Source organism: Chelonia mydas, chromosome 1 (genome assembly GCF_015237465.2).
Source record: "Chelonia mydas isolate rCheMyd1 chromosome 1, rCheMyd1.pri.v2, whole genome shotgun sequence".
Lineage (NCBI taxonomy): Eukaryota > Metazoa > Chordata > Testudines > Cheloniidae > Chelonia > Chelonia mydas.
The window spans coordinates 192,635,936-192,648,236 of record NC_057849.1 but is presented as its reverse complement, the minus strand read 5'-3'; positions in this window follow the sequence as shown (position 1 = coordinate 192,648,236).

Sequence of the window (12,301 nt, the reverse complement as noted above, 5' to 3'; positions counted from 1 at the left end):
ACTGGTCACTGTTCCCATTGGGGCTGTTACAACCTGGTCTAGTCCCCCTCTCTGGACAGGTATCAGTCTGTTTGTAAATGGACCCAGTGCCTAGATCCACATACTTCGACCTTCTTTGGGCCTGGCTAGTGACAGTTCATGGTTCCTAGCTCTCATGTACATTCCCAGATGCAGATCCCATGAATCATACCCTTCTTGAGCAGTGGGACCCTGCAGTCTGGCCACCTTAGGCCCTGAAACCAGTGCCCCAGCTCTTCCAAGCCCCCAGTTGCTTGGACACATTCCATCCCACCTCCTCCAGAGTTCACCTGGCTGTGGAAACTCTAGGTGCTAGTTAAACCCTTCAGCGACAATGTGGCAGCAATGCAAGGAAAGGAACACAGCTTAGCAAAGGAAATTCTTAACAGACACATTTGCTCTTGAAAGCACTAGAGAATTAGAGAACTGTGGAAAAACAACAAAATCCTCAACTCAGCCCCCTGATCTGATTTCACCTCTCCTGTGAGTCCTGTCTTTGGTCAGCATCAGCCCTTCCTGCCTTCTTGGTTTGGTTGTCTGTCTTTCATGTGGCAGTGGTCAGCCTCCTGCTTAGAGAAACAGCCACTTTTTAAAACTCTCTGTCTCTCTCCTTCTTACCCATGCTCTCTAGGCTCTGAAACTCCAATCCCTTCTCCCAGCCAGCTTTCTGCGTAGAGTTCATGGTTCTTGTCGACTGGTGGGTAGCTGCAATACAATCAGAGTTGATGGGCCTTGATGGCTCTCTCATTGTTAGCCCTCATCACAGAGTCCCATCCATCCTCTGGCATGAGCACTGACCAGTGTCCAGAATAGACTGACCTCTTCAGGATTAGACTGGTTTTCAATGCCACCTGGGTGTCCTAATCAAACATGGAAGTTACAATGCAAAGTGAAGGTTCCATCACAAAAAGTTACTCACAAAACAAAATGGAGTTTACACTTTGACACAGACGTACCCCCATTTTGTTACAGGGGATCCAAGCTTTTACTTCCACCTACAATTGAGTCAGACTGATTTATTCACTATGAATGCAGTATGACAACCCATCCATTGTGCAATAATGAGGTTGTATGAGAACCAATTCTCCTTGAGCCCTGGAGGCAGGGAGTGGAAGAAGGGGGAGGGCATTTTAAACTGCACCAGTGAGGCCTTCTGTGGTTTAGATACTGTAGCTGCATGTTGCGAATGGTGAGCTACAGAGTAAAACTTCTTCATGATTCTTTATTTTAATATGCAAGTTGGCAGAATGACACACAAAAAACCAGGGTGTTGTCTACACCTGGCATGAAAATTAGCATCTCAAGAACCAATAATTGTTTCAGAATGCAGTAGCTTCTTTTTAAATTAAGTTAATTTAGTGCTGGTGCAAGGTGCCAGATTAACACCCCTGCGGGATTGAAACTTCCTATCCAGAGAACAGGATTAGCCAGGCAAGCTTCCTCACGCAGTCCTGCCAACTTGCCTCAACTCTGACCTTGTAGTGGTGAGTGGATAGTTCAATTAATCCTAGAGCTCTCCACTGACACCACCAACTAAAGGTGCAAAGTAGTGATGATTGTGGTGGTGATTTTAATGATGTAGATACTAGACACCAGACTGAGATCAATGGCTTGCTTCCCATTATCCACCAAAAAACACAGCAAACTCTCATTAGCTTTATGGGGAATGGATAGGACCCTTAAGGGAATAACTGACTAATTACTAAAAGGCCAGATTAGTTGGCACCCTCCCGCTACTCAAGTGAAAGCAGCTGCAACTTGGTTTAACTTGTCAGTTACATACATACGGTACATATGGCAACTGGGAAAGTTGGAATTGCAAACATTTTGTTCTGGTGCAGGCCATGTGTTCTCTCTGTTTCTGAACAACCTATTTTCAATATTCTGAAATTTTTAACACCTGCAGTGTTGCTAACTCTCATGATTTTAGTGTGAGTCTCAGGATATATTTGTTTTTCTTAAATCCCCAGATCCTGGAATCATGGGTTTACCCAAGAAACTCAGCTTTCGTTTAAAAAGAAAAAAGAGCTGCTGGGAAAAGTTTGAAATCATGACCCCAGTGCACCTTGCAGCCTCAAAAAGAAATATATTAAAAAATCCTCATGATTCTGAAGCCAATCTCACATTTTTCAGAGAGGTAGCTGTGTTAGTCTGTGTCAGTAAAAACAGCGAGGAGTCCTCATGGCACCTTAGAGACGAACAAATTTATTTCGGCATAAGGTTTCGTGGTCTATACCCACTTCATCAGATGCATGGAGTGCATGAGCCACACCATCAGGGGTTTGTTCACCTGCACATCTACCAATGTGATATATACCATCATGTGCCAGTAATGCCCCTCTGCCATGTACATTGGCCAAACCGGATAGTCTCTATGCAAAAGAATAAATGGACACAAATCAGGCATCAAGAATTGCAACATTCAAAAACCAGTACGAGAACACTTCAATCTCCCTGGACACTCAATACCAGATTTAAAAGAGGCCATTCTTCAACAAAAATCTTCAAAAACAGACTTCAATGAGAAACTGCAGAACTGGAATTAATTTGTAAACTGAACACCATCAAATTAGGCCTGAATAAAGACTGGGAGTGGTTGGGTCACTACAAAAAATAATTTTCCCTCTGTTGATATTCATCCCTTCTTGTCAACTGTTCGGAATGGGCCACATCCACCCTAATTGAATTGGCCTCGTTACCACTGACCCCCCCACTTGGTAAGGCAATTCCCATCTTTTCATGTGCTGTATATTTATACCTGCTTACTGTATTTTCCACTCCATGCATCTGACGAAGTGGGTTATAGCCCACAAAAGCTTATGCCCAAATAAATTTGTTAGTCTCTAAGGTACCACAAGGACTCCTCGTTGTGTTCACGTTTTTTTTTGTGGCCCTAACTCATGACTTTGGAATATTTTGGGTTGACAATACTGTGATAGGGCCAACCTCAATGAGCATAATTTTCTTGAATGATGCTTTAGTGAAAGTATTTTAATTCTGAGTCATCTCAGATTACAGATGAATTGTAGATGCAGTCTGCTAGTGATAGGCCTGATTCATGAAGTCGAGGTCCAAAGCTGATTGCAAACTTTCCAAAATTCGGTCAGTGAATGAGGATGTTGTAGTAGGGTGCAACATAGTCATAAACTTATTTCTTTTCAGTAGATTATTCCAGTGGTTTTCAACCTTTTCCATACAAGGATCTGCATCCCACTTTGCAATGTGGGAAGGGCAGGGTTGATATGACTCTCTGACACTTGTTTGTGACCGCCAGATTGAGAACCTATGGATTAGTCAATAATGGCTTCACTGCTGTAGACCAAGTAGTGCACTGATGAAAAAGGGAACTGCTACCAGCTTCAGTTAGCAAGTGGACATGTATAAGCAAGAGGGTATATTTACAAAGGGGATTTTTACCTTGAGTTAGCTAGTTGATTATTTTTATTTTTCCCTTAAGTTAATAGGGCTCAAGCTAGGGTGAGCTTCAAAGGTTTCTAATTTTCAACAAATGTTTGAGGAGCATTCAGATTAGCTTTAAGAAGTGGGTAAATGACCCAAGTTAATTGGCACTAGATGATAGTGAAGGGAAGTTCCATACAGCGGATAATTGACCATTAAGAAATCCTTGCATGACAATATGAAGATAATTTAAATGACCACCAGTGATTGAAGGAGAACTGGGAAGAACAGCCAATCAGTGCAACAAAAGAGGAGGAGAATCAATTAAAAATCCATTACTGCTTTGGCTGAACTGTCATGCTAAATTGCTTACTTAACCTGCTATTTCTCAAATATAGTTAGTACAAACCCTATAAATCATTCAAGTGGATGCAATCGTCCCCATGTGTTTTCTGCCTTTAACAAGGTAAAACAAGTTTCTATAAAAAGAAAAGGAGTACTTGTGGCACCTTAGAGACTAACAAATTTATTTGAGCATAAGCTTTCATGAGCTACAGCTCACTTCATCAGATGCATTCAGTGGAAAATACAGTAGGGAGATTTATATACGTAGAGAACAAGAAACAATGGGTGTTACCATACACACTGTAAGGAGAGTGATCACTTAAGGTGAGCTATTACCAGCAGGAGAGCGGCGGGGGGGACAGGGGACAGGGGGGACACCTTTTGTAGTGATAATCAAGGTGGGCCATTTCCAGCAGTTGACAAGAACGTCTGAGGAACGGTGGGGGTGGCGGAATAAACTTGGGGAAATAGTTTTACTTTGTGTAATGACCCATCCACTCTCAGTCTCTATTCAAGCCTAAATTAATTGTATCCAGTTTGCAAATTAATTCCAATTCAGCAGTCTCTCGTTGGAGTCTGTTTTTGAAGTTTTTTTGTTGAAGAATTGCAACTTTTAGGTCTGTAATTGAGTGACCAAAGAGATTGAAGTGTTCTCCAACTGGTTTTTGAATGTTATAAGTCTTGATGTCTGACTTGTGTCCATTTATTCTTTTATGTAGAGACTGTCCGGTTTGACCAATGTACATGGCAGAGGGGCATTGCTGGCACATGATGGCATATATCTCATTGGTAGATGTGCAGGTGAACGAGCCTCTGATACTGTGGCTGATGCGATTAGGCCCTATGATGGTGTTCCCTGAATGGATATGTGGACACAGTTGGCAACAGGCTTTGTTGCAAGGATAGGTTCCTGGGTTAGTGGTTCTGTTGTGTGGTGTGTGGTTGCTGGTGAATATTTGCTTCAGGTTGGGGGGCTGTCTGTAAGCAAAGACTGGCCTGTCTCCCAAGATCTGTGAGAGTGATGGGTCGTCCTTCAGGATAGGTTGTAGATCCTTGATCATGTGTTGGAGAGGTTTTAGTTGGGGGCTGAAGGTGATGGCTAGTGGCGTTCTGTTATTTTCTTTGTTGGGTCTGTCCTGTAAGCTGAATTGGAATTAATGTGCAAACTGGATACAATTAATTTAGGCTTGAATAGAGACTGGGAGTGGATGGGTCATTACACAAAGTAAAACTATTTCCCCATGTTTATTCCCCCCTCCACCCCCCACTGTTCCTCAGAGGTTCTTGTCAACTGCTGGAAATGGCCCACCTTGATTATCACTACAAAAGGTTCCCCCCCCCCCCCCACTCTCCTGCTGGTAATAGCTCACCTTAAGTGATCACTCTTCTTACAGTGTGTGTGGTAACACCCATTGTTTCATGTTCTCTATGTGTATATATATCTCCTCACTGTATTTTCCACTGAATGCATCCGATGAAGTGAGCTGTAGCTCACAAAAGCTTATGCTCAAATAAATTTGTTAGTCTCTAAGGTGCCACAAGTACTCCTTTTCTTTTTGCGAATACAGACTAACACGGCTGCTACTCTGAAACAAGTTTCTATAAATAACTGAAACACTTGGTAGACTCTATTGGCAAAGGCTTTGTATGTTTTTTCCTTTGGATTTCATTGTGGTGGGTGTGAATTTTGTGTGATTAAAGTTCATGTTTTCTGGCTCTGTATTTGATCAGTGTTTGTAAAGGAGTTTGGTCAGTTGTTGCTCAGTCCTGAAGTATGTCATCATCCTCAACTCTAGAGCATGATTCATACAATCTTCTTCCTCTTTTTTCATTAATCCAAATGTTTTGCCATTCCTCTTTTAAATTTTTCTGTACTAGGCTTTTGAAATCCTGTGTACTCAAAACTATTTGTCAATTCTTCCATTTCTTACAATGCTTTGGGCAGCTTTGTCCACCATTTTGTTCCCTGCTATCTTGATAGGCTACTGCTACAGGTATCCCCATCTGTACTAACTCTGTTATTAGAAATATAATTTCATTAATAAAATCACTTCTACATACAGAGATACCCTTTGTTATTGCCATAAGGCCTGATTCAGAGTCTGAGGGCTTGGCTATACTTGCAAGTTAGAGCGCATTAGGGTGCCCGGGGCTGATGTAAGTCCTGAGGTGTCCACACTGGCAAGGCACTTAGAGCGCCTGGACTCTGCAGCTGGAGCGCTACTGGTAATCCACCTCCATGAGAAGCATAAAGCTTGCTGCGCCTCGCCTGAAACGCCCGGGCGTCAGTGTGGACGACGTGTTGCATTACTGCGCTGTGATTGGCCCCAGGAAATGTCCCATAATCCCCTGAAGTCACGTGGCCACTCTTGTCATTGTTTTGAACTCGGCTGCAGGCATGTGGATGTCCCCTTTCAAAACTCCGTTTCTGACAGCCGGCATGCTGATCTGCTCCAGGACAAAGCAAACCATACTGTGGAATGCTGCTGAGGCAGGCGTGTGTGTGTGTGAGTGTGAGAGAGAGAGAGAGAGAGAGAGAGGGGTCTGCTGCTGTCTGAACTTACAAGACAGCATGCTGACACACTCTCTGCCCCCCAAAACACACTGTCTCTCCCCCCACATACACACAACACACTCCTTAACACATTCCCCCTCTACCCCATTTGAAAAGCTTGTTGCAGCCACTTGCACACTGGGATAGCTTCCACAATGCACTACTCTCTGTAGCGTTGCAAGAGCTGCTAATGTGGCCACGCCACTGTGCTTGCACCTGACAGTGTAAACACACGGCAGCATTTTCCCTGCTGCAGTCTCTGAAGGCCGGTTTAACTCCCAGCGCTCCACATCTGCAAGTGTAGCCAAGCCCTGAAACTATGACTGCTGCTGCTGGGCATATCCAGCATTATTGTACCTGCTTGGCTGTCACGACTGCTACAAAATGAGATATTTTAGATGTACTAATTCCTAATTTTGGTATACAATAAGCCATCCCTATTCTTCCTGGTTTTTCTTTTTTGGATGCTTCTGTATGTATTTGACAAAAATTACTCCACTTTTTATCTATATACTGGTGCACTTCATATTTTTTTTTAATACCTATTGTCTCCCTTTTATCTTTAAATTTATAAAATAAATCTAAATCCACACTTCAACACGTGGCTTTCCATCCATAACGAATTATCCCAGGGCTAAAAGTTTTGACTTCATTTTGCTTTTCTGTGTCTTTCAATTCCTGCATCCACGTTTTAACTCGAGTGGCCTGTGGAGTTCGAACACTGTGTGCCATAGTTCACCTATTGAATTCCCAGCAGTCTTCCTCTTTTGTGTTGGGTACTTTCATCATTGCAATTCCCATTAATTTGGGCCTCGAAAGTTAGGTCCAGTCGTTTCATTTGCAGCGTGGTTAGCGTTTCACTAGCAGCTATCTGTAGCCTGCATGTGGGTGTTGCAATAAATGCATAGCATGTACTGCCTGTGCGTCTATAAAATTTAATTGTTTAAATTCTGATTTTGATTTTGACCCCAAAACTTGGCAGCCCCAGTCAATAACTGGTCTGATTAAGGCTCTGTGTACCATCAGCAGTGTTTTCTTATGCACCTCTCCTTCTCTCTGTTCTCCTTCCTTTATAGCTGGGCTTGTTTTCCTTATTGATCTGTGTCTCCATGATTGGTAGTTCTGACAGCTGTGCGGAGGTGCGGTCAGCCAGCTGGGTTGCCTGTAAGTGGGGAAAGATATCCTCTCTCTCCTGCCTGTGTTCTGTATGGAGTTTGTAAACTCCATTACAAAGAACAGGAGAAAGGGCTAAATTTGTAACAAATAGTTTTCATAATAAATAACTTATCCAGCTCTAATAAGAAAAACAAAGACTCAAGGCCCATCTAGATAACTGGATAGCATGAACAAATAGAAACACACCCCACTGCAGCAGGAATGTCTTTCAGTGGGTGTATTTTAAATGAAGAGACTGAGGAGTCAAAGGGAAAGTGCTGGAGTGAGTGAGGGTAGGGCTAAGAAGAATACTTTCTTCTATGTACTGTTAATTTGTTACTTTTGCCAGTATATAGCACTGCCTGTATATCTGACATTTTATATTGATGCTCATAGCTACCAAATAATGGAACCTAAAGTATTTCTACCCATTCAGTCCAATTGTGCCCTGTGAATGAGATTTGTCAGGCATTTTCTGCCTGTACAGTGAAGTCATTTTGGTAATGTGTTATAGGGTTATAAGCACATAGGAAGAAAGTGTTCCATATGATTATAAGCAACCTATTGAGCTTTCGGACTCTCTAAAAATCTAGGACTTTGATTAACCGTTTACTAAAATGTCTACTAATGATTTATGTACCCTTAATTTTACCCATTACTATTGATAAATGGAATTTGAATGCTGAGTGTTTGAGCAATGCTTAACATATTGTTTCCAATGTGCTAGATATTGTTCATTACATGGGCAATGTAAGAATTATAATATACTTAAATATATATTAATATACTTAATATACTTTTAATATACTTAAAATGCATTTTGTTGCCTTTGAGTACATGGCATTTCTACAGAATGTGTTAGGTTAATGATCTTGCCATCACTTACCAACATTAACTGTGTTTAATGAAGTTTTCTTGAGGTTTCAGAATAGAAATGGGCCTGAGTCATAAAATTTCAGTCTAGATACAAACTTCCTCTAAATTTGGGTGTGCTCAGCTACAGTGTTTTTGTTCCTGCATATTTAGTGCAAGGTTACTAAAATGATTCATTGATGAATTCTCCCTTTGTCTTTCATCTGCAGACAGCAGACTGTTTAAATAATACAATGGCTCTGGTGACGTTTAAGTGAGCCTCCGCCCTTGGCCTTGACGTAGTTAAATCGACCTAAGTCCCTATGTACACAGCGCTAGGGTGACGGAAGAATTCTTCCCTTAACCCAGCTACTGTCTCTCAGGGAGGTGGATTACCTACGCCATCAGTGTAGTTAGTGTCTACACTGATGCACCACTGTGGCGCTGCTACTGCTCTACAGTTGTACTGCTGTAGTGTTTCAAGTGTAGACAAGCCCTGAACCAATTAATGATTATCTTTGAGAACTTGTGGAGGATGGGAAAGATCGCAGAGGACTGGAAAAAAGCAAATATGGTACCTATCTATAAAAAGGGGAATAAGAACAAGCCAGGGAGTTATAGACGAGTCAGCTTAGCTTTGGTACCTGGAAAGGTAATAGAGCAAATATTCAAACAATCAATTTGTAAGCACCTAGAAGATAATAAGGTGATAAGTAGCAGTCAACATGGATTTGTCAAGAACAAATCATGTCAAACCAACCTAATATCCTTCTTTGACAGGGTAACAAGCCTTGTGAATGGGGGGAAGCAGTAGACGTATTACATCTTTATTAAGACTTTTGACATGGTCTCAGATGACCATCTCATAAACAAACTAGGGAAATATAGCCTAGATGAACCTATTGTAAGATGGGTGCACAACTGCTTGGAAAATCATACACAGAGAGTAGATATCACTGGTTCACAGTCAAGCTGGAAGGGCATATCAAGAGGGAACCCAGAGACATCTGTCCTGAGTCCAGTTCTATTCAATGTCTTTATAAATGATTTGGAAAATGGTATAAAGAGTACACTTAAAGTTTGCGGGGGGAGGGGGGTTTGTAAGCATTTTGAAGGATAGGATTAAAATTCAAAATTATCTTGACAAACTGGAGAAATGGTCTGAAATAAACAGAATGAAGTTCAATAAGGACAAATGCAGAGTACTACGCTTAAGAAAGACTAGTCAGTTGCACAAATATAAAATGGGAAATGACTGCCTAGGAAGGAGTACTGCAGAAAAGGATCTGGAGGCTATAGTGGATCAAAAACTAAATATGAGTCAACAATGTAATGCTGTGTACTCCTGGGGGAATTCTGCATCACTGTGCGCATGCAAAATTCATGTCTCTTGCAGATTTTTTTTGTTTGTTTCCCCTCAGAATAATAGATTCTGACTGGGAAGCCACAAGACGGGTCATGCGCCCCTCCCTGGCAGGGGTTCCGAGCATACAAGTCGGTTCGGACGTCAAGAGCAGCTGGGAGAGACATAAACCACTACCTTGGGCAGATGGGCGGGACCGGGCACGTGTGTGCGACTCTGCCCCTCTTGCTTGTTATTGTGGTGCACCCGGCATGGAGAGGCAGGGCTCCAGGGTGTTCCTGGGGCAAGCCTGGCCCTTGCGCTGTGTCAGGGTCAGGTGCAGCCTCGCTGCTGAGACCATGTCTGGGAGGGGACGGGGGTGGGTCGGTGGGAATGGGGGACTGCAGGGTGATCCTCTACCTCTGTGCAGCCATTGGCCTGTGCGTCCCACTGGGAGGCAGCCCCAGTGTGTACCCCTTCCCGCTCGCTGCACCTGCCTTGTAGAGGCATGGGGCTGACACAAGCAGTTGTGAGAAAGCTGTGGACAGCCTTGGCCTGGGGTGCCATTTAGGAAGGGTGGGGAGACACCTGCCCTCCTGAGTTTCGCACCAGAGGTTTCCTCATGGTACACGCCCCAGCTCCAGGAAGACCTCTTACCTGCAGTACAACACAGGCAGGTCGCCTCCTCCAGGAGCCGGGGCTCTCCAGCTGCGGCTCCCCTGTCAGTTTCCTCCATTGCGCTAGGGCCTCTGGGGTTGGGGCAGGCAAGGCAGGGGTCAGTCAGGGTGGGAGTGGGGAGCACAGGGTCCCCAATGGTGGTAGTGGTGGGAGCATAGGGTACCCTGTGGTGAGGGTGAGTAGGGGAGAGCACAGGGGCCCCAGTTGTGGGAGGAGGTGAAGAAGCAGAGGGTCCCCGGTGGTGGTGGTGGCGGAGAAGGGGGTGTTGGAGCCTGGGGGGGATAGTTGGGTAGGAAAGGGGAGTCAATCTCCAGGGGAAGGGAGAGGTGAGGGCATATGGCTGTGCCTTTGAAGAGGGGGCAGTGAGTGTGGGAGGAGCAGCTGAGGGGGAGCCGTCCCTGGGGCAAGGATCCTGAGGGATGGGGAGCTGAAGAAGGGGGGGGAGGCTGGAAGCAGCTAAGTGGGTCTTGGGGTTTGTTTGCCTTAAGAGAAGCAGGGAGCCCCCTCACCTCTCCCAGGGAGGAGAGGGTCATGCTAGAAGTCTTCCTCTAGCTGTCCTGGGCTTTTGACTATCCTGTATGTGTGTTTGTGATGTTTCTCCCTCACAAGCACACGGACATACAACTGCAAACCAATCATTCCCCAAACTTGTGTTTGTTATTAGATCCCCCAGAAAACCCCTTGAGGCTCCTGGCTCAACTCCTACTTGTATTCAATATAGGTTTTTATACTGCCCTCATCACCATAGTATGTGAGCGCCTTCCAATAACACATTAAGCAGTGTGACTATGCATTTGTCACTTGTTGCTTGTTCTCTCCTCCTCTGCCCAGAGGGAGAAGCATGTGGAATGTAGTGTCTTGTTTTGGTAGGTTTTTTTTTTTTTTTTTTTAAGTATATGTGTTTATATTAGAGAAGGCAAGGTCAAAGAAATTTACCTGTCACTTGGAACAGAAAGTGGTGAGGTTTGTGATAGCCCTTAGTTACTGAGGGAGTTCACTGCACTGTTTCAGACCACCCCCAGACTAAGTTCTGTCTCCTGTGTAGATGAGCCTTAGGCTTGGTGTACACTAGAAAATTAGGTCGGCATAATTACATTGCTCCGGGGTGTGAAAAAATTCACCCCCCTGAGTGGCATAGTTAAGTTGACCTAAGTCCCCATGTAAATAGCGCTAGGCTGATGGAAGAATTCAGCCTAGCTACTGCCTCCTGGGGAGGTAGATTAACTACGCCGGTGGGAAAATACCTCCTGTCGATGTAAGTAGTGTCTACACTGAAGCTCTACAGAGGGGCAACTGCATTAGCTCAGCTGGGCCACTGCAGCCTTTTAAGCGTAGACAATCCCTTACTCCAGCCTTCACATGACCTGTGCTGGGGGGGTGGGAAGCTTATATTGTTTCAGCTTACTATACAGCAGCTCACTTGCTTTTTACACTGACCCTGAATGAAGGGCAGCTGTTACACCCTCCAGCTTCAGTAAAGTTTTGCCCACTCCCAGCCTAACAACCTGCAAGGTGGTGTCATTCAGCCAGCCCTCATGGAAGAGGAAAGTATCTAAGGAGTTAATGGTAAAGGTTACACAGAGCAGGCAAAATAATTCCTAAGTTGCACAATGGATGCCACTTTCTTTACGTCAGTGTCAACTTTAGAGAGGAGGAAGAAGGGTTTAGCCACTGGTAGCTAGGGCTGTCTGATGCTTGAAGCTTAGCTGCAAGGCTGACCACTACTTCCTGTCTGTAATCAGCTGATGTGAAGACACTGGCTTTTCTTGAGTTTTCACTATGAACCAAGCCATTTTTCCTGAGGTGAATAATCCAGAGACTTGGAAAGCACCATCCCAATTCAGCATGACTTGCCTATTTGATGGGACTTTTTCTGTTTTTACAGTGATGTGTGGGAGTTAACGTAAAACAAACTGAAACATGAGGACGCTCCTGGCCTCAATGAATGGGGATGGGGT